General features: G+C 38.4%; 1 protein-coding gene across 3 annotated transcripts in view; it reads right to left on the minus strand.

Moving 5' to 3' along the window:
• PDE4D (phosphodiesterase 4D) overlaps positions 1-22,187 on the minus strand; it is a 562,124-nt gene that overhangs the window by 366,963 nt on the left and 172,974 nt on the right. The window lies entirely within an intron of this gene.

The following is a 22,187-nucleotide window of genomic DNA, read 5'->3' on the forward strand; positions in this document are numbered from 1 at the left end:
CAGCTTAAATGCTCTCTGGATTTTCTGAGAATGGTATTTTTACCTGAGAGCATGCCACTGCTACTCTACTCACAGATGGTTAGCATTAAAAAAAATATTTCTTTCCCTTTTATATTTCTGATACATGTCACACACACTAAGGTAACACACTGTGCAAAACAACAGTAGATTTTACATTATTATACAAGGAAACAATTTTTAGGAAGAAAAGAAGTGGCAGTGGTCCACATCCTATCAGAATCGTATTCCTTTCTTTAATATTGCTCATCTGATTCTATTTGAATAACAAACAAACATTGAACAAAGGCAATATAACACTCACATATCCTAAAATTAAAAGTGATAGAATTAGAAATATTCCTGCAAAATTTCTGCACTTTAATTATTTAACACACAAGAAATTAACCAGGGCAAGAGGGGCTGAATAATATTTTCCTTTATCTTCTACAATATCAAATGAGACTAGTTTTAGCAATAAAACATGAATAAGATAGTTACGAGCCTTTTCTAGTAGCCTTAGCATTGTTGTATATGTTGTTTCTCCCTAAACCTCTATCAAGTTCTTAGTCTTAAATACATAAATTTATGGAGACACATTCAGGAAACGAAGTCAATCCAAGTAAAACTATCAAATCAAACTGAATCAATCAGGTTAACAAAGGGCAAAAAGTATAGAACAAACCTTACCAAGTTGTGTGAATTTCTTGGTAAACATTTGTTAGATATTGCCTAAGTTACCATATAAAGCCTTTTCCTTTCTTCATCACAGTTTAGTCAGTGTTGGTATAATTAAGTAAGGTCATAAAACATGACATTGTTTCCATGAGAGCAAGTACAAAATCCTTCAAAAGAAGAATTAGCTAATGTTTTCTTGGGATAGGCAATGCAGTGAATTCAACACAATTTGATGCTGATGCAATACTAGCAGGCTGATAAATGATGTTCAGAATATTTGCGAATGACGTAGTCCCTTCAGGTGAGCAACAGATGTCTCTACAGGAGCTGTAATTAATAACTAAAAAGCATTGAAAGGAATGGAAGAATTTCTTGCCTGTAATACTGTTAATTTCCACATTTAAATACAGCTGAATAATTTCAGACAAAGGTGAGAGCCCTGCATTCATTTTAATGGTTTTTAAAATAGTTCGTTTCTGGTGGGATGCTCCGTGTTGCATTGGTTGGATTTAGACATACAAGCAGCTCCCTCTGATTGCACACACACAGACAGAACCTCTCTGGTTTGGGCCACAGGTTCACCTAGTTGGGGTTTTCCTTCTCTGTTAGCAGAGGCCACTAACAGATGCTTACAGAGTAAGTGAAAGTAATACTTCAAGTATAGAATAGCATTTTTCTCAAGATTTCCTGTCAAAATATGGTGAGCTTGATGGAAACCTGCTGCCTGATCATTTCATCGACTGACCTTGTTCTTACATGAGAAATAGCAAGCGACTTTTTCTTATTCACATTTTCTATGCTGCTCACAATTTCGTGAACTTTAACATAACCCCAGGCTCTTTTCGAAACTGAAGCATCCTAGGCTATCTAGTTGCTCCTTGTTCTGCTCACTTTTACTCTCCTAAGAGTTCACACCAGTCTAAGTATCATTTTGACTTATCCTTAGCACTGAAGTGATACACTCTGGGGACTGCCCACAATGATTCCTAGACCCCTCACTTCAGGTGTTTTACTTAAATTAAGATTTAATATTGGCTATGCATAGCTAAAGTCATATTGTCCCTTGTGTATTCACATAAAATAACTGACAATGAATTTTCTTCACTGTACTGTGTGCCATCAATCCATGACAGATTTGTCTCTTTAGGGGTTCTTAATGAAGGACATTATAAAAAAGTATTTTGAAATCCATGTATACAATAGGAATTACATCATTACTTGTTTGCTGAGTCCTTCAAAAAAATGAGGAGGAAGGGGAAGGGGAAGGGGAAGGGGAAGGGGAAGGGGAAGGGGAAGGGGAAGGGGAAGGGGAAGGGGAAGGGGAAGGGGAAGGGGAAGGGGAAGGGGAAGGGGAAGGGGAAGGGGAAGGGGAAGGGGAAGGGGAAGGGGAAGGGGAAGGGGAAGGGGAAGGGGGAGGGGGAGGGGGAGGGGGAGGGGGAAGGGGAAGGGGAAGGGGAAGGGGAAGGGGAAGGGAAGGGGAAGGGGAAGAGGAAGAGGAAGGGGGAGGGGAAGAGGAAGAGGAAGAGGAAGAGGAAGAGGAAGAGGAAGAGGAAGAGGAAGAGGAAGAGGAAGAGGAAGAGGGGAAAAAATACCCACAACCTCTATGAATAACATCTGGACCTGGAAGTTTAGAACTCTTTGTTGTTGTTTATTTTATTTTTTTTAAATAGATATTGGTCTTTGTTTGAAGCAAGACTTGAACTCAACACTTCTAAACAAAAGCTTTACTGGAAGACATACTTTAGAGATACTTTTTAGTGAAGTGTTGGAAGTTTTTTTTTCTGCTGTTGCTTTGACTTCGTTGAATACTCCTCCTACCTCTCCGTCATTTTTCAGCGTATTTACCAGATGTTACACTTACAAACATGGAGTGCTTTCCAAATTAAATTATAAGGTTGGTTAGAAAAGGCCCATTATCTGTGTGAAACTAAACAATCTGAAACCAGCTCCAACAAACCTAACGTACCCCTATGGAACAAAAAGTGGATAAAGAATTGGTTGGCTGGTCACAGCCAGAGGGTTGTGGTCAACGGTTCCATGTCTAGGTGGAGGCTGGTCACAAGCAGTGTCCCTCAGGGGTCGGTCTTGGGACCGGTGCTCTTCAACATGTTTATTGATGACAGAGACAACGGAACCAAGTGCACCCTCAGCAAGTTTGCAGATGACACCAAGCTGAGCGGTGCAGTCAATACAATAGAGGGAATGTATGCCATCCAGAGGGACCTGGACAGGCTGGAGAAGTGGGCCCATGAGAACCTAATGAGGTTCAACAAGGCCAAGAGCAAGGTGTTGAACTTGGTGTGGTGTAATTGCCCAAAGTAACTAGGAAAATAAAACTAATATTCACATTTTAAAGAAAATGTACAGCATTGAAGAGGCTTTCAGGGTAGGGCATAGCTGCATTACCTGAGTATTCCCTAGGCTTCCAACCTTAGATGCTATCGCACTGGGGGAACCTGGTGTGCTGACGCTAAGGAACAGTACAGAGCGTAGAGTGGAGTGGAGACGCCATGGCTAGGCTCTGTGACTAGGTGGGGACTCAATTATTCTTGTGCACACCGAGACCAATAAGCCGCACTTTTTGCTACCATGAGCCAACAACCTGTCATGTTTTGACAAATGCTGTACTCTAGTGTACTTTTGCTCATTATAATATTATAATACCAAAATACACCTCCATCCCAAAAGCTACCCGCCTCCAACATGCGACCACCCCTCACTGAGCATGCGCTCTGAATTTCTCGGAGCCTATTCCTTTAAACAGAGACGAGAAAACTTTTCACTAATCGTAACTAAGATATGCTTGACTAGAGTCACTCAAGCTCCACCTAAAAGATAGAAGATAATATAAATTGGCCTAAGAGAGAGGGGATATTGTGGAAGATACCATCGTTAGGGAAGAAACCACTGTCAGGGGAGATACCATCACGAGGGAATACACCATCCCAAGGACCTCCTGACTCCTGGGATCAGTCGATGGGCTGAGCCTCTCTTCCTCCCCCACTGGGACGCCTTTGGGTGAGATTTGAACACTTGATTATACTGTGTGTCACCGCAGAAACTTAGAAATCTCTATAGAGTCTTTGTGCCTTTTAATGTGTTAATTTCCAGGCTGCGCACCTGTGTATTTAATGCATTCTAGCTTGCATTTGCAGACAGTAAATTATCGCCGGCAATCCAAAGAACCTGTGTACCTGTTGCTGTAATAAATTGCACTTGATTGCATTGTTCCTAGCTGTGATAGTTCTCATAGAACGCGACTACAGTAACGGCGGTTTTACGTTATTGGTGAATCTGTGACCGTGGTAGTTCAGTGCTAAGGGTGGTTATAGGTTATTGGTGAATCCATGACTGTGGTAGTTCAGTGCTAAGGGCAGTTATACGTTGTTGGTGAATCTGTGATTGTGATTGTGATAGTTCAGTGTCCTGAATCCGACCAGACCCGTAACGGTTAATCAGCTACACCCTTTAATGCGACACTTGGGCTGGGGCAATTCTGGTTATTTATATAGACTGGGCGAAGAAGAACTTGAGAGCAGCCTTGCAGAAAAGGACTTGGGGGTGCTGCTGGACGAGAAGCTGGACATAAGCCAGCAGTGCGTGTTTGCAGCCTGGAAGGCCAATTGCTTCCTGGGCTGCATTAAAAAAGGGGTGGCCAGAGAGGGAGGTGATTGTCCCCCTGTACTCTGCTCTTGTGAGACCACACCTGTAATACTGCATGCAGGCCTGGGGCCCCCAGCACAAGAAGGATGTGGAGCTCTTGAAACAGGTCCAGAGGAGGGCCACTAAGATGATCAGAGGGCTGGAGCACCTCTCCTATGCAGAAAGGTTGAGGGAACTGGGCTTGTTTAGTTTGGAGAACAAAAGGCTCCAGGGAGACCTCATTGCGGCCTTCTAGTACTTGAAGGAAGCGTATAAACAGGAGGGGGAACGGCTGTTTACATGTGTTAATAGTGATAGGACAAGGTGGAATGGTTTTAAACTAAGACAGGGGAGATTTAGGTTAGATATTAGGAGAAAGTTTTGCACTCAGAGGGTGGTGAGGCACTGGAACAGGTTGCCCAGAGAGGCTGTGGATGCCCCATCCCTGGAGGCATTCAAGGCCAGGCTGAATGAGGCTCTGGGCAGCCTGCTCTAGTGGTTGGCAACCCTGCCCAGAGCAGGGGGTGGAACTAGATGATATTTAAGGTCCTTTTCAACCCAGGCCATTCTATGATTCTATGATTCTATGAAAACACTTCTTTCCAAAAAGTTGCTATAATAGAATTTAGAAGACAATACAAATGCTAATTATGTACTCCGATATTTGGAACTAAACTTGACCAAGTAATAAGCATGATACATTTAAATATTGGCTGTTTACAAAGGCATGCAGTGGCCTAGATTGCTTTCACACCAGAAGTGTATTTTTTCCACCAGCTTTGCTGGACTGGAAAACATTTGTGGAAAATTGTGTTCCAGGCCCTTCACGAGGGCCATGAAGATGGTGAGGGGCCTGGAACACAAGTCCTGTGAGGAAGGGCTGAGGGAATTGAGGTTGTTTAGTCTGGAGAAGAGGAGGCTCAGGGGAGATCTTATTGCTCTCTACAACTCAACAATGTTGTTTCTGAAAACGCTTTTTATTGCTATAGCTTCCTTGGTGCTGGCAGGGTTGCCACACACCACACAAGGAGGAAGCTAAGGAGATCTTAGTGCTCTCTCCAACTCCCTGAAAGGAAGGTGTGGGAAGCTGGGAGTTGGCCTCTTCTCACAGATAACTAGTGATAGGACAAGAGCGAAAGTCCTCAGGCTGTGCCAGGAGAAGTTTGGGTTGGGAATGAAGAGACATTTCTTCTCAGAAAGAGTAGTCAGGCATTGGAACGGGTTGCCCAGGGAGGTGGTGGAGTTACTGTCCCTGGAGGTGTTCAAGGAAAGGCTGGATGTGGTGCTTAGGGACATGGTTTAGGGGTGATACTGGTGTTAGGGGGATGGTTGGTCCAGATGATCATGGAGGTCTTTTCCAACCTTAAGGATTCTATGGTTCTGTGATTTCTTTTTGACCAGCAGCAAAATACTCCAAAGAAGGTTTGACTGAAAAAATAAAACTCTACTGAGAAATCATGCATTATTAAACATTAACCGCTATGTTACAGCTGTTTAAACAGAAAGAACCAGTTTTTGACAAATAACCTAATCAATAACACAAACTTCATTTTTATCTTTTGTATTACCAATGTATTAGTCATTTTGTTCCTTGTTGGGATACTTGACACAATAAAAACAGCTAGTTTCCATTGAATTATAACGTTCACCTGTCTTTCAAGCTTTAATTCTACTTTTATATATAGACAGATAGATACATATATATATATAAAATTATAAATATTGCAAATATTTAACAGCCCAATACATACAATGCTTTTTGCTTTAGCAAATAGCAAGATATACCAGAGCTTGCTAAGCATGAAACAGATTAATTATTCATACAGGATATTAAAAGCTGCTATTCTGAATTATGAAGCCAGTCCTCCAGTCCTATTTTTGTACATATTGAAAATACATTGCTGATTGACAGAACTCAAATTGCTCTATATGACTTAAGATTCCTTTTTTGTTTTTACAGTATCATATTGTACTGAAGTGCAGTTGCACTAATCACACCTTAGAAAAAGTGTTCTGTTGATGTGTTTAACAACATTTGCCTCAATTTGTGTTCTGCTCTGTGTATATTCTCTTCTGATCTTTCCAACACTACAGCAAGGGAGAGCTAGGGCAAGCTGCAAATGAATGAGGAAATCTTACTCCAATTTCCAGGCAACACTGAAAAGTGTAATGACTGTGCAGCATGCTGTTCGTTGCTCCAAAAGGTGTTACAACTCATAATTACTGTCATTTTTAATTTCAATTATGTCTGTTTCTTCCATCTCATGTATTAAAATTCATCTTGGTGGCTTTTTGTTTGTTTTGTTGTTGTTATTGTTTGTTTGTTTCCCCTATCCATCATAGTAGAGAATATCTTTGTTCTAAAATATTGCTTGTCTGTATAAATCAGTGCAGCCACTCCTTGGAGAAAGTCCCTTGATAAAAGTCTATCACAAAACTGAAAGAAAAGGCAAAGGATACCCAAGTAGCCATGCCAGCTCTAGAACTTGTTTCTCATTTGATTCAGATGCATCAGAGAATATATACTGGGCAGTAATAAGGATACCCATTCTGGGTGAAAACAGTCTTACATTATTTGGTGAAACTTACCCCAAAATAAACTAAAAAGACCTTAATCAAAACTATTTAGACTAGAATAGAATAGTCCAAATATTTAAGATATAAAATTAGAATTTAAACAAAAATAATGTTTTTTATTAGTAATCAGTTCAAATTAATATGCTATTAGTAATAAATATCATATTATTTATTGTTGTAGACATGGCCCTGGGCAACCTGCTCGGGGTGTCCCTGCTTGAGCAGGGCATTGGACCAGATGGCCTCCAGAGGTCTCTGCCAGTCTCAGTCATTCTGGGATTCTGTGATTAATTTTGATTAACTTTCTGGAGTGTTCCTGTCCACTCTATTGTACACATCAAGCAACATCCAACCCAGGCAAATAGAATTTCTAAAAACTTTAACAAATCTTAGCTGTTGAAGATCTTCCACAAATAAGATCTTAACTGTGTTGCTATTAATAGTAGTAGAATATTTACTTCTACCCAGTTGCAACAGATTTTCAATCACTACATATGGAAATGTGTATTTTTGTAGTGACATACATTTATATAATTTTTGAGTATTACTACATAAATACATTATTAAAAAAAAAAAAAAAGGAACAAGCAAAGCTCTTGTTTCTTCTCCCAAATTAAATAAATATCTATACAATAACAGTCTTTGCATCCAGGTCATTTATTCCTCAAGCACATAGAATTGTGAGCTCAGTTCATGAAAGGAGAGCTGCTCAGAGCCACCAACATCCTGTCACTCCTTGCAGGAAGGGACATTTGGCCTCCAAGTGATCTCTAACCTGAGCAAACTCAACAGCCTTCTGGCAACATACCACCCACACCCTGGTCTTACATGTTCAGACTTGGTCCTCCTCTGGCATCCTCGGTCTCTAATTACTGAAAACAGTACAGCTCAAAGCACAATAAAATCTTCCTGCTCTGTTATTTATGCTGCATTAAATGGACGAGAAAAACATAACAATAACAATAACCATCCCCACCCCCACCCCAATAAAATAACACTGCTACACTGTTCATCTAAATTTGACAGAAACAATCATAGGTAGCTTATATTTTTTGAACTAAATTATTTCTATAGCTAGATTGTCAGTTTCTAAATGTATGGATTGTTATGAAAAAGGAAAATGTAAATTCAAAAAAAAATTTTTGACACCGTTCCCCACAACATTCTCCTCAAGAAACTGGCTGCTCGGGGCTTGGACTGGCGTATGCTTCGCTGGGTTAGAAACTGGCTGGATAGCCGGGCCCAGAGAGTTGTGGTGAATGGAGTCAAATCTGGTTGGAGGCCGGTCACTAGTGGTGTCCCCCAGGGCTCGGTACTGGGGCCGGTCCTCTTTAATATCTTTATCGATGATCTGGATGAGGGCGTCCAGTGCACCCTCAGTAAATTTGCAGATGACACCAAGCTAAGTGCGTGTGTCGATCTGCTCGAGGGCAGGAAGGCTCTGCAGGACGATCTGGATAGGCTGGAGCGATGGGCTGAGGTCAACTGTATGAAGTTCAACAAGGCCAAGTGCCGGGTCCTGCATCTGGGGCGTAACAACCCCAAGCAGAGCTACAGGCTGGGAGATGAGTGGCTGGAAAGCTGCCTGGCAGAGAAGGACCTGGGAGTATTGGTTGATAGTCGGCTGAATACGAGCCAGCAGTGTGCTCAGGTGGCCAAGAAGGCCGACAGCATCCTGGCCTGTATAAGAAGCAGTGTGGCCAGCATGTCTAGGGAAGTGATTGTGCCCCTGTACTCGGCTCTGGTGAGGCCGCACCTCGAGTACTGTGTTCAGTTTTGGGCCCCTCGCTACAGAAAGGACATGGACGTGCTCGAGCGAGTCCAGAGAAGGGCGACCAAGCTGGTGAGGGGTCTGGAGAACAAGTCTTACGAGGAGCGGCTGAGGGAGCTGGGCTTGTTCAGCCTGGAGAAGAGGAGGCTCAGGGGCGACCTTATCGCTCTCTACAGTTACCTTAAAGGAGGCTGTAGAGAGGTGGGGGTTGGTCTGTTCTCCTACGTGCCTGGTGACAGGACGAGGGGGAATGGGCGAAAGTTGCGACAGGGGAGTTTTAGGTTGGTTGTTAGGAAGTACTTCTTTACTGAAAGGGTTATTAAGCATTGGAACGGGCTGCCCAGGGAGGTGGTGGAGTCACCATCCCTGGAGGTCTTTAAAAGACGTTTAGATGTAGAGCTTAGCAATATGGTTTAGTGGAGTACTTAGTGTTAGGTTGGAGGTTGGACTCGATGATCTTGAGGTCTCTTCCAACCTAGAAATCTGTGATACTGTGATACTGTGAAAGCTGTACAACAATATATCAGAGTAATTTTAATGTATCTGGAAGTAGTCTCAGGATAAAATTCACTTCAACATCACCAACAAACCAGTTTTGTTTAATTACACTTCAACATGTAAATCATTTACTTGTTCTTTTTCTCTCCCTCCCTTTGATTTTTCATTTTAAATTTTGTCCCTCCCTTTCATTCCCAATTTATCATTTTAGTCCATATGGGTTCATTTCACCCTCATGTCACCATGCAAATGGAAAAGTAATTGTTCATGCTCTTGGAGTTGTTTAAAGCATAATGAAATGTAATCTACATTTAAGAAAACAATATTTACATTTCTGGTGAACTTTGGAGTTGGAAAAATCCTTACCTCCTAGCCTGGTAAACACATATTTTCTTGTGTCCATCTTTACCATAATTGGCCATCATTGAGATCTGTGTTGGCAACATCAGTCTGATTTACTTAACATAGAATCATAAGGGTTGGAAAAAACCTTCAAGATCATCTGGTCCAACCGTCACCCTACCACCAATGTCACCCACTAAACCATGTCCCTAAGCACCAGGTCCAACCTTGCCTTAAACACCCCCAGGGACAGTGTCTCCATCACCTCCCTGGGCAACCCATTCCAATGCCTGATTGCTCGTTCTGAGAAGAAATGTCTCCTCATTTCCAACCTGAACCTCCGCTGGCACAACCTGAGGCCTTTCCCTCTTGTCCTATTGCTAGTTATTTGCAAGAAGAGGCTGACCCCCAGCTCCCCACACCTTCCTTTCAGGGAGCTGGAGAGAGCACTAAGGTCTTAGCTTCCTCCTTGAGTGGTGTGTGGCAACCCTACCAGCACTGAGAAAGCTATAGCATTAAAAACCATTTTCAGAAATAACATTTTCCTAATTTCAACAAGTAATGTTTGTTGGCAGAATTTTATTTGTCTTACCATTTCAGTAAATAAAATCTGAAGTCTAATGGCATTTTCTGTGCCAGAAACGTTATCAACTTCACATCACTTGCTGTAAGATCACACACATATATATGAATATAAAGTTAATGTATCCTTATGCACCTTCAGGTGGTTGAATGCAGAGTTCAACTCAAATGAAATCTCATTTAGGTGGTGGCTGGTCTACTAGCCAAAACCTGCTTAAATCAAGGAGCCAGAGCAAAACTAGGAACTAAATAGCTCCTAATAATCCAGAAGACACAAGATCTGAAACAACTATGTAAGTACCATATTCACACTAACTCTTTTAGGCTGAAATAAAGAACAAATGCCAGAAGAAAAATAATGTGAAAAAATGTTAATAGGATTATCCACTAAGCTTGTGACAAGCACTGGATTAGTAAAAATATTTAGGCTTGGAGAAAGTGTTAGGGCTTCATAACTTAAAGTACTCTGAATGTATACAACAAGGTAAACTCACATGAATTCTCATGCAAATAGAAGATAGTATGAAAAATAACAGGCTCTGAAAATATGCATTTGAAGCTACAAATTTATTGGATGAACCGTATGTCTGACATGGTTGTCAAATTCAGGCTTAACCCCACAAAACAAAACAAAACACAAAGTGTTCTTATTAAAAGAAAATTATGGCACATCTTTCACTCCAGACTTCCCCCCTAGTTCAAATAACATACATTATTAACAGCTGAGTATGGTTTGTGCCTTAACCTCACCCCTGTAACTGTTCACCTGCACTCAACTGGTCCAAAACCAGCTAACCTGCTACTTCCAGGCTTCCATCCCAAGTTCCCTGAGAGTATTGCTTCTTATGAAGACTTTACCTTATTTTCTGCAAAATGTAATGTATTTAAGCAGACTTCTCCTTTGCAAAAGTACTGTCATCTTCACAGTAAATTGGGTGGTTTCACTCTGAAATTCTTGTGTGGATGAAATTAATTATATCAAAGTTACACTTACCTTCCCAGAATCTATATAATGAACTAAGCCTAATTCAAGGTCTAAACATCCTTAAGAGAATTAAATTCATTTCATATAACAAATGAACACTGTATGAAAGAAAAAGTAAATTATTCATTAGTAACTATGTCATCCTTCTGTTGAAGTATTTTATTTCTTCCACTTCATGTATGGGTTGCAGAATATACACCACAGTTCTAAAAGAGCCTTAGTTTTTATTGGAAAGTTCATGAAGCCTACCTCAGAGAAATTTTCTAAGTAAAAGTTTCTAAATAAGCTACAATGTACAACCCAATTTGTTGATAAAAGAGAGGATCACCTCTATAATACAGGGTGAGTTCCATTTCAAAGTCTTTGTTTATTTTCTGTATAAGACAACTAAAGGATAATCTTTTATTACCAAAAGGGCATGGATGGAACCAGCAACTATTGAACAGTCCAGCTCATAACCCAAGCATATTTCTAAAAAAATGTTATCAAGCAAGTTCTACAGCTAAAATCACTTTATGTCTTTAACTGCCCTCACCTTCTCTCTATATTTTAACAATGATGTTTCATTGCATATTAATATATATTTCATATTTAAATAATCAGTGACATTTTATAAGGCTTTTAAACACATTTATGTCATTTATTCTAGATTGGAAATAATCTTTTTACTTGGAACATGCAAAATAGCAGGTTGTAGTGAAGTCACAAGACAAAAAACATTTTTCCTGTTTTGTGCAAGATAAGTCTAGAAGTGTATTTGAAATTAAATGTATTCCAGAGAGCTAGATAGCTCTGAGAATACGTACAGAATTAAAGATACTTTCCTCCACATACTGAGCTGAGCTCCAGCTACCCTCCAACTAAAATAGTCATCAAACAGAAAAGGAGCTACCCCTGATCAGCATATCAATGTTATTTGCAAGAGATGCTCCAGTAAGTGGAGGAGTTGTGAAACCCTCTTCAATGCTGTCTATTCAGGTAGGTCAGTTTAATTTACAATTTTTAAGGATTCACAGGACACTGAGCTTAAACTGACAGTTCGCAAAATAATTGACTAAAAAAATTATTTTCAGTGACACATTCCTGAAGGTTCATAAAGTATATATCCTTTATATTCATCAGCACTGAGATAAGTTTGGCATTGTAATGTAGCCTCTGAATAGAGCAGAGAGTTCTGAAAGTCTTAAATGACTCATCCAAAAACAATCTTAACAAAAAAAAAAAAAAAGATGTACGATAGGAACATGGTGAAATTGTATTTTTAGGAAGCACATTCTTTTAGAGGCTCTCAGTTTCCAAGCTGGTTTAAGAGATTCTTGCACCGGTCATAGAAAAAGCTATACCATTTTTCTGACAAATTCTGGTGAAAATACAAGATTATTACCAGCAAAATCTGACATTTTACCCTTTCTTTCTTACTTCCATGTACTGCGATGGAGGCTCTGGAAGAACCACTGATGATCCATTGACTTTCCAACATGGAATGAAGGTCAACATAATACAGCCACGATGCCTTTTTTGTTGAGATGTTTTTTACACATTGAAAGATGCAGTCAGTCTTGAACTCAGAATGCTTTGGCCTTAGTGTTGCTTTTTAAATTGCTAACACTTATCATAACGTGGGATTTAACTTCTCTGATATTCATTGATTTTACTTATGCAAATCACCACATGCTTTAATATTGTTGCTCTTGGCAAGTCATTGTTGATGGAAGGCCAAAGGCTTGGTGTTATCACAGCTGCTCCTACAGTAAAGCCACCAAATATTACGAACTGTTGTGTGACTACGGTTGTAACTAATTCTCTGATACATAAGCCTCATACAGTCACTGAATATACGCAACTCCCAAGAGAACCACATGTAAAGTTTCCAGCCTGTGACTGTCATAAGAAGTAATACTTAAGTACATAATTGTTCTCAAATAATCATTTTGTAGCTGGAGCATCTAACTTTGCTCTCTCTCACATACATTGCTGTCCTCTGAAATGAGTGATACTTTTTGGACTAACACTAAAAAGTTTCAAACATTTCTTCCGTAGTAATTTTTTTTTTTTGGGGGGGGGGGCGGGAAGAGCTCATTGTGAAGTTAGTTCTTAGGCTTTTTAATTAATATTTTCTGTGATCTTGCTGGATTTCCACATTTAATTATGTGGTCTAATCTATTTCCTACGACAGCATGCATTTACACAAGTCATTTTATTCTTTCTTTTGATTATGCAATGTCCTACATGCTATGATTGTAAATTAACACCTTTCTAGAATTAATTGTGACTGTACCTATGAAAACATAGCAGACAATAAAGGTTCTTACAGCTGCAGAGCAAGATTCTGGCAAGACTGGGAATACAATAGCTAGCTTTTTTGATTTTGTGAACCAACCCATCCCCAAACTACATGTGCACAAGAATGCACATATGGTAATGGCTAGATGACTTATTTATTTGAATATAACTGGATAATTATTATATTAAAACGCACATCAGGAATGTCTACTTTTCCTTTAACTTATTTAATAAGGAAGATAAAGAGAGATAAATTTGTGTCTTAAAGAATACTATCAAAGTTATTGGATATGCCAGCTAGTCTGGCCCACAAAGCAAATATACATAATTGTACATCATATATTGTTAAACATTAAGACAACTTAAAAGTATTCCAAAGCTTACTTAAATACTCTATCTTCCATAAATGTGCAGTCTACAATAAATCAACGTCATGTTCTTAGTAAGGAACTTACTTGTGGAGCACCTGTCACAGTGAAATTGTAACTGATTAGCTCTATCTGCCATAATAAGAATATTTACTGAGTACTGATAAATTTGATACACTGAATAACACAGAAAAGATATGTATTAACTCTGTACATATTTTTGTTAAAGAACTGAATGAAAAGACTTTGCAAAGGTATGATGTTGAAATTAATGGGTAGATGTGAAATGTTTTCTAGGAGGGGAGCAAACAACGAACAGAGAGGAACCGTACCTGTAGTGTCATGCCATCTCTGATGAAGGAGAAAGTAAAAAAGATGACTTGCTGAACTTTGAGGGTATAGAAAATGGAAACTCAACACACTATACATTTATTAAACATACTGATATACATAGTATAAAATAGTAGAGATTTACAAGATTATTACCTAAAATTTTGCAGTGAGGGGAGATGTCAATGTTACCAATATTATTTTGTCACAAGAACAAAATATTAGTTGAGCATGAGTGAAAGGACACATCTGGCAGCGCATCCCACCACAACTGAGAGACCACACCACTGCAGAAACAGTCCAAGTACCAGTAACTTTCTCCAGCTACAGGCAGTTCTAGGATTGGCCGTTTTCCCCAGATCAGGATAGAAAGAAGCCTTCTGCTAACAAACAATTCACTGCACATCTGCATAAATAAGAAGTCTGTCAGTACTTTGCCCATTGACAGAAAAAAACTTCCTTGTTCCAGTCAACAGTTGCTCCTCATGGGACTAGTACCTTGGCAGACTGAGATGCTGAAACACCTCTCCCACTCTGCTTTCTTAGTTGTATGTTAACTTTCCTATGTCAAAATGAACTCTTACAAATGTTATGCTCAGTGTCCTCCTCAACCATCAATGACAATAATAAAAAATGTTCTTGGTACCAGATGAAACAAGTATAGAATAAATAACCAAAAAGTTCATTCATGAGAAAAAGAAGAAAATTCATTAGAGTTAAAAACGGAGCAAAACCTACAAATCCTGAAGAAGCTGAAGCTATTCAAGAATGTGTGAAAAGAAAAGATGGGTAGTTGTTAGACTGTGCTAAAGAAATTTTAAGAATATGTATTCCTGGAAGAAAGTCATATACTAGAGATATGAATTGTAACAAGAAACCAAAAAGGAAAACAAATTTCTTAAACTTTTATGACACATTTGAAATGTGGAGGTTACATACAAGTAACTACAGAATATCTGTTAAATACTTAATATAAGGCCAAGGTACAGTGAAGTTCAGATTCAAAACTGAGGAAAAGGCTTGAATATTCAATTTCAGCTTGAATAAAAGCACTAAAGATGCTTCAAACTGCAGAACAGACAGGATTGAAAGGACTGGGGAAAGAACAAATAACCTGTTTTACCAAGCCACAAAGAAAACAGTAAAATACACATGCAAAATGAAAGTGAAGATAGCAAGTTTGCAAAATGCAGAGTGATCCAACAAGAAGCAACATGGGAGACTGCTTGAGCATAGTAGGCTTTCTAAGATGTTATACTGTAAGCTAATAAAATGGTTCTATAAAAGGTACAATAACTTTTTGTAAAATTCATAAAAACAATAAGGAAGTTGGAGAATTTGTCATGTTGGACGGGTACCAGAGTTAAAACCTTTGCAGTCACACCCAATAGCTTTCAATATAATATAAGATATAATGAAATTTGTGGATGCAAAAACACTCTTGCAAAGCAGTTCTTTGCATTTGAGGTAAAAAAGAAAAAAAAAATGAAAAATGAGAAAAATGAAAGCAGAACTACAGGAACTCAGTTCTATCTGTGTTAATTTATTTAGAATTTATGTTAAATTCTGTCCAATACAAACATGACATTAAAAAACAGATCAGACCATGCCATGGTCTAGGCGAAGCACTTCAGCTTTTAAAATGTTTCAAGAAATAAAAGATCTACCAGGTCATCCATCATTCAGAAAGGCTCAAACAGTTGAGATGGGTATTATTTTAGAAACAGAGATGCAATGGGTGCTGCTATAGAAGAAAAATCTTGTACTAGCTAATCTACCTAGACAATTTATTGGCCTTTCTGAAGTGGTTCTTGGGTCTCTTTTACGATACCATCCAGAGTTCTACTCTAACATGACTCCCATTTGGGATGATGCCTTTTCTTCTTCCTTTATGGAGAAATGGATTGTATCCTTATCTTTATCTGTTTCTCCTCAGCTTTGAGCTGTGGAAACAGTATCATTCCTGCTTGGTAGAAAAAATAAATTCCTCTCAGTAGTTAAAACCACTGTGCAACATCCTCAGCTTATTGCAAGCCATTCTGTAGCTACTGGACAGCATCATGTTCCCCTACCTCATTCCTCACCTCTGCCCTATCAACCCAAGTATATGTGTTCCCAGATTCCATCAAATACAAAAAGTGTATTTGCAAGCCTGTTGTGTATTTATATACAAGCATACACAGAAGCACGGCCCTTCGTACCCAACAGAATTTCAAGAAAAGACAACATATTTGGTTGTACATGAGGATATATAGGGTTATCGTACATATTTGCAATATGTCTCTGTGACAATACCATCAATAAGTTATTTCCTGGGAATAATTCATGCATCCTTTATTTACACTAGCATGGGATCTTCACTGCATACCATCCAGAAAAAGCAGTAGTTCAATCTAAAAAGTCTGGAAAACAGTGGAGGAGAGTTCACTAATATGTCAGTTGTTGCCTTGATTAAAACTCTATTTGGTCAGTTGATCTAGAAAGCATGAATAAAACTTAAGTGAGAAAAAGAATCAATAGAAGAAACTCAAGAAAAACGGATATTTGAGACAAACACAAAAAAAAAGACTAATTTGTTTTCTGAATTCAACAGAAATAGATAAGGTTAAGGTCACTTGCAAATGAGAAACTCATCTTCACCTTGTTCATAGTATCTTCTCTTCTTAATCCTCAGACTTTATTTTAATAGTTCCAAAAGGATGTTATTATTTATTACATTTTGTTGCAACCATAATCTGATTAAACACTGCTTTATCTCTGCTTTTTATCACTGCTTTAATCTCAGGAGTACATGCATCTCATTAAATCAGGAAAAATATGCTACAGTCTAGCTAGTCTGAAATAGCCTTCAAAAAAAACCACCGAAAAAAAAAATCCACTGAAGTTTGAACTACTCTGCAAAATTCCCTTGAGTGTTTCAGCTGTTAGTATAGAGTATACACTGCTGAGTATTTTATACACATCCTTCCCCATGTATGTATACATTACACTATCCTTCCCTAGTGTTCTTGGCAGTTATCATCCTATCCTACTTTGATTGCTCTTGTTTTTCCAATACTTTTCATACACCAATTTACTTCATTTGCCTGAGAATCACTGAGTAGTGAAGGAAAGAAAATCATAGACATGCATTAAAAGCCTTTGAAGAAAATACACCTTGAAAATTAGAAGAAGATGTAGCAAGAAAAAGACTACACTGAAGTTATTCCAAACTGAAACTACAGTTTAGTACAGTTCCAGCATAAATACATTGCATCCAGACACAGAACCACATCAGGTTATGTAGACTGCAGAACAGAAACATGTTTGTAACTAACACTTTGAGGTTTTATTGTACTTTGTAATTACCGCTAAAAGTGAATGAAAAGATGTTATGAAATAAAAATAAACAAAAGACCTAAGTTTATCAATACCCTTATGCCAGCTACACATTCCTGAAACTTAAAATGGCACACCCTACCCATATCTATCTAAACTATTTCTAAGGCATCTATTGTTGTCATATGTGAGTGCCAAAGTCAATGTAAAAATATTTACTATGGGTGGGGACAAAGGCTGTCTGAATTCAGATGAAAGTACTACCTATAAAGGGGCACATAGTTGCATTTTTACAATCAATAAGCATATTAAATGTTTAGGTTTGGGTGTGCATTTATAAAAAAAAAATCTAACAAAATAAAAAGAAAAAAAACAACCATCAAAAGGTAAGCCTCAGAAGAGCTAGAGAAGGGACAGAGATATCAAAGGGGAAGACTAACAAAGAAACCACGAAAACCAAACCCACTTTATGTAATAAAAAGAATGTCATTTATCACTACTTGCTTTATTTGAATACACACACAAAAATAAATCCCAAGGGGAGCAAATATTCTGTCCAAAACTACACACATCAGAGAAAAAAAAAAATACTACCATTTGAACATTTTGTGTTCACACAGAAAGATTAAGGCAACAGATAATAAAATGCCAAAAATAAAAAAATCAAGCACATGCATGTCATGACTTCATACTTTCAATTAATTAGATATAATTTAGTTGCTATGTTGCACTGACGTTACTAGCCTGCTCCAAATATTTATACTTCTTGCTTCTCCTTCCTTTCCTACAGAAAGGAATTTTTCATGGAAAATAAAGGAAAGCTGACTTCCCACGAGTTGCTAAATCCGTATGATTTAAAGTATCTAAACATCCTTCCACAGACCTTTGGAAGTGTCACATACACTGATTGTTCACACAGCTGGGGAAGAGTCAAGTCTCCCTCCCACAGATCCCAGTCTGTATGATCCCACCCTAATGACCACCCATGCCAAACTGCACCAGGCAGCAGGTGGCTAGAAAAGGCATGGAAATAGCCAACTGAGACGATTCAGAAATCAAACTTGTCAAGCACGCACCAGAAGAGTTGTATCTTGTTGTAATATGTGCTGTCCCATCATTACACTAAGCATACCTCAAAGCATTATGACTGCTTTTACAGTAATTCAATATAATGCAGATTTCTGAGGAACTTCAATTGATTTTGCCTGGAGTATATTTGAATTCCTGGTCACAAAGCTTTGAAACACTTGATTCTTTCCAGGTGTTTCCTATGGACTACCACTGTCTGTAGACTGACAGTAGTCCAGGCCAACTGCATCCTGGGCTGCATCAACAGAGGGGTGGGCAGCAGGGGAGGGAGGTGATTGTCCCCTCTCTTCTGCCCTTGTGAGGCCCCACTGGAGTGCTGCATCCAGGTCTGAGGCCCCCAGCACAAGAAGGATGTGGGGCTGTTAGAGCAGGTCCTGAGGAGGGCCACAAAGATGATCAGAGGGCTGGAGCACCTCTCCTATGAAGACAGGCTGAGAGAGCTGGGACTGTTCAGCCTACAGAAGAGAAGGCTCCGGGATGACCTCACTGCAGCTTTTCAGTACTTGAAGGTGGGTTATAAAAAAGATGGAGAGCTCCATCAGATAATGACAGGACAAGGGGGAATGGATTTAAACTAAGACATGGGAGATTTAGGTTAGATGTTAGGAGCAAATTCTTAACTCAGAGGGTGGTGAGGCACTGGCACAGGCTGCCCAGAGAAGTTGTGGATGCCCCATCCTTGGAGGTGTTCAAGGTAGGCTGGATGGGGCTTTGGGTAACCTGGTCTAGTGGGTGGTGTCCCTGCCCATGGTAGGGGGTTGAAACTGGGTGATCTTTAAGGTCCCTTACAACCCGAGCCATTCTGTGATTCTAGAATTTCAAAATGAGTTAATTAGTTTTAATCTCGTAATTACATAGCTGTAACACTCTCTGAAATGGTAAATTATTCAGAAACTTCTCCATCAAAAATGAAGATCCCATGTAACTCTACTACTTAGTCTTCTATTTCAACTTGCTCTAAATGCAGTATTTTTCCCCTCTGACAACCTAGAATTAGTAATTGGGAAGTTTCTCTGACAACTATTAAAATGCATTCAGAGTTACAGGTAGGTGACAATAAAGAAGAATGGGAAGGAGAGGAGGACTCAAAATGTCTGAGGCTACCAGACTTTCAACTCAGATGAATTCACAGATGAATTACACTCTCACAAGCAAAATCAAGTTATATAACCACCTTTCTGAATGCAGTACATGGAGGCCTTCTATTAATTTAATAATAAAAAGTAATGAAAAACTATGAAGTCACGCCTTCCTGAAAACAACTGCTTCAGAGGGAACACTTACATAAATAGCCTCATCAATTTCTTAAGCACTCCTAGCAAGTGTCTCAAGATACAGTTTTCAGAACCAACAGTTCAACATTTCTGGAAAAGTAAACCACAGAGCTTCTTACAGAGATAATGAAGTCATACATATATCAACTTTTTTTATGACAAGTAGTTACACGCCTCTTTTATGTATACACCATCACGCCACGGTATTAAATGGACATGTTCGTGAACATTGCATCTTATGGTTGAATACTTCATCACATAACAACAAATGAAGGCATTTTGGCAGTTCATAACCAAGCCATTTCTGCAGTCTGAATTTATGTAAACTGAATATTCCTGTCATATGACTAAGATTATTAACTCTTTTATTCATGTTAACAGGATAATAGTCACATAATACAGTAAATGCATTTTGGTGTCAAAAGTTTTACATCCCAAGCCACTGCAGGAGGAGAGCTGCAGGCCTCATCAAAGGAATGAAGAACTGGGTTGTTAGAAGAATTCATCAGCCTACCACCCACTGCCTGTATCTGTATGTCGTTTCGTATTCCAGAAATCAGGGAGTTATGTATCTGTATCAGCTAAATGAGTTGTTCTCATGCACTGGACCTGTTGTGGCTGTATTTCATTCACATCATTGCAAAACACGACTATGTCTTTTGTGTTACAAATTTAGTTCTTATGTTTGGAATTGTGTGTGTATACATACACACATATATACACCATAAAAAAAAAAAAAAAAACAACTAGCATTCTGAACTAAGTGGTAATTTTGGAAGCACAGGAAGGTCAGGAATATGACATGAATGGTGTTCCATTTATTGGTGGCTTGAATAAGATCAATATTAATTTTTTTTAATGTTTGTGTGAACAGTGCACTAAACAAAGTGCATTTAAACAAAATTCTACTTTTTAATACTATGCCAGACTTTGCCCTTTCATATTGCCTGAACCTGCTTGTTCAGTTCATCACTGTTCCTTTCTAATACATTTCCTTTGTCTTCTTGAAATGTCCATAACACAATCACACATGATAAATTTCCTCAGTAATCTTTTGACAGACTTACTTTCAGCTTACAACAAAAAACAGTTCTGCCCAAATGTGCTTTTCATCCTGCATGTTCCCATTTATAGACTGTTTTATGAAGACTAGCAGTTAGAAAACCTTAATATTGTTGTAGATTATGCATAATTGTTAAGGGAAAATGAAGTCTCCTAACTTCATCCAGTTTACTCTGCGACACACACAATTTCTGATCACGCACACTGGTTTCAAAACAATTATTCTTTAAGTAAAAAGGCACACATTTCTCCCACCTCCTTTTCAAGGGTAACACTATCAGAGGAGATCTTCTTACTCTAAACCAGGTCTGTAAATAGCACTCTGAAAAATGGCAGTTACAGTAACTTTTTTTGCTATTACATTTTAATGTACCATAAACTAAACTTGCTTGCCTTTGGTTCATTTTGTCTTACCTACGCATCCACACACCTTACCCTAGACATCCTTCTCCAGCAACCTTTACTGTTTATTGTTTATTATGCTGCATATATTTGTTCTTGAATCATTTATTAACCCCAATATTATATCACTTTCCCCTTAAATGTACTTACTATGATATTTTAACACACAGTGGAGAAATACATTTTTAGCTGCAAATATGTACACTGTAAAGATTTAGGTACATGTGTATATAAAATGCAATGCACATAAAAGATATATACATATCACATACCTATGGTGCAGATTTAATTTCAGGCAAATGAAAATAAGCTTGAATAGCATATATCCATTTACTGCTTATAATGCATGATTTACTTTCTTTAAATATATTTCACACCCCCACTTTCTTTACATTTTATTTGAAAAATAATGAGTAGAAAACCTCATGGGGACAAAAACATAGAAGACATCAAGATCTCAGGACTGGTAAAGCAGGAATATATTATTGAGTTACAATAATCTGGTATGTATCATTTGAAAAAAAAAAAAAGAAAGTAATGAAATTATGCTGCTGTTTTACAGCAGATGGATGCAACACAATGAATCTCTTTTTTAGATTTGATCTCAAACACGTGGCTAAGAAATGACTGACCATAAAAAAAATAATAATAATGCTAGTGAATCATTTCACAAGGGATTTCCTTCCTGTCTTTCCTTTGTTCGTTCTATCACCTGGTTTAATAAAGTACTATTTTATAAAAATATCTATTCCCACTCTCCTTTATCAAGTGCTTCTTAATTTGAATTCTGTTAAGAGATAAACTTATGCTATCCTGCTTTTGTGTTTAAGGGCAAGGGCTCATTAATAAATTTTATTTATTGCCAATGTATGTGGCACATTAAAATAGAACAATAAGAAGAAGAACAACAACTCTAGCCTGAACAGCACAGAATCAGAGAAGTACTTTTCCTTCTTAAGACTCCAATTTTTGTTTCTGGGGGAAGGGGA

Source organism: Anser cygnoides, chromosome Z (assembly GCF_040182565.1).
Source record: "Anser cygnoides isolate HZ-2024a breed goose chromosome Z, Taihu_goose_T2T_genome, whole genome shotgun sequence".
Taxonomy (NCBI): Eukaryota; Metazoa; Chordata; class Aves; order Anseriformes; family Anatidae; genus Anser; species Anser cygnoides.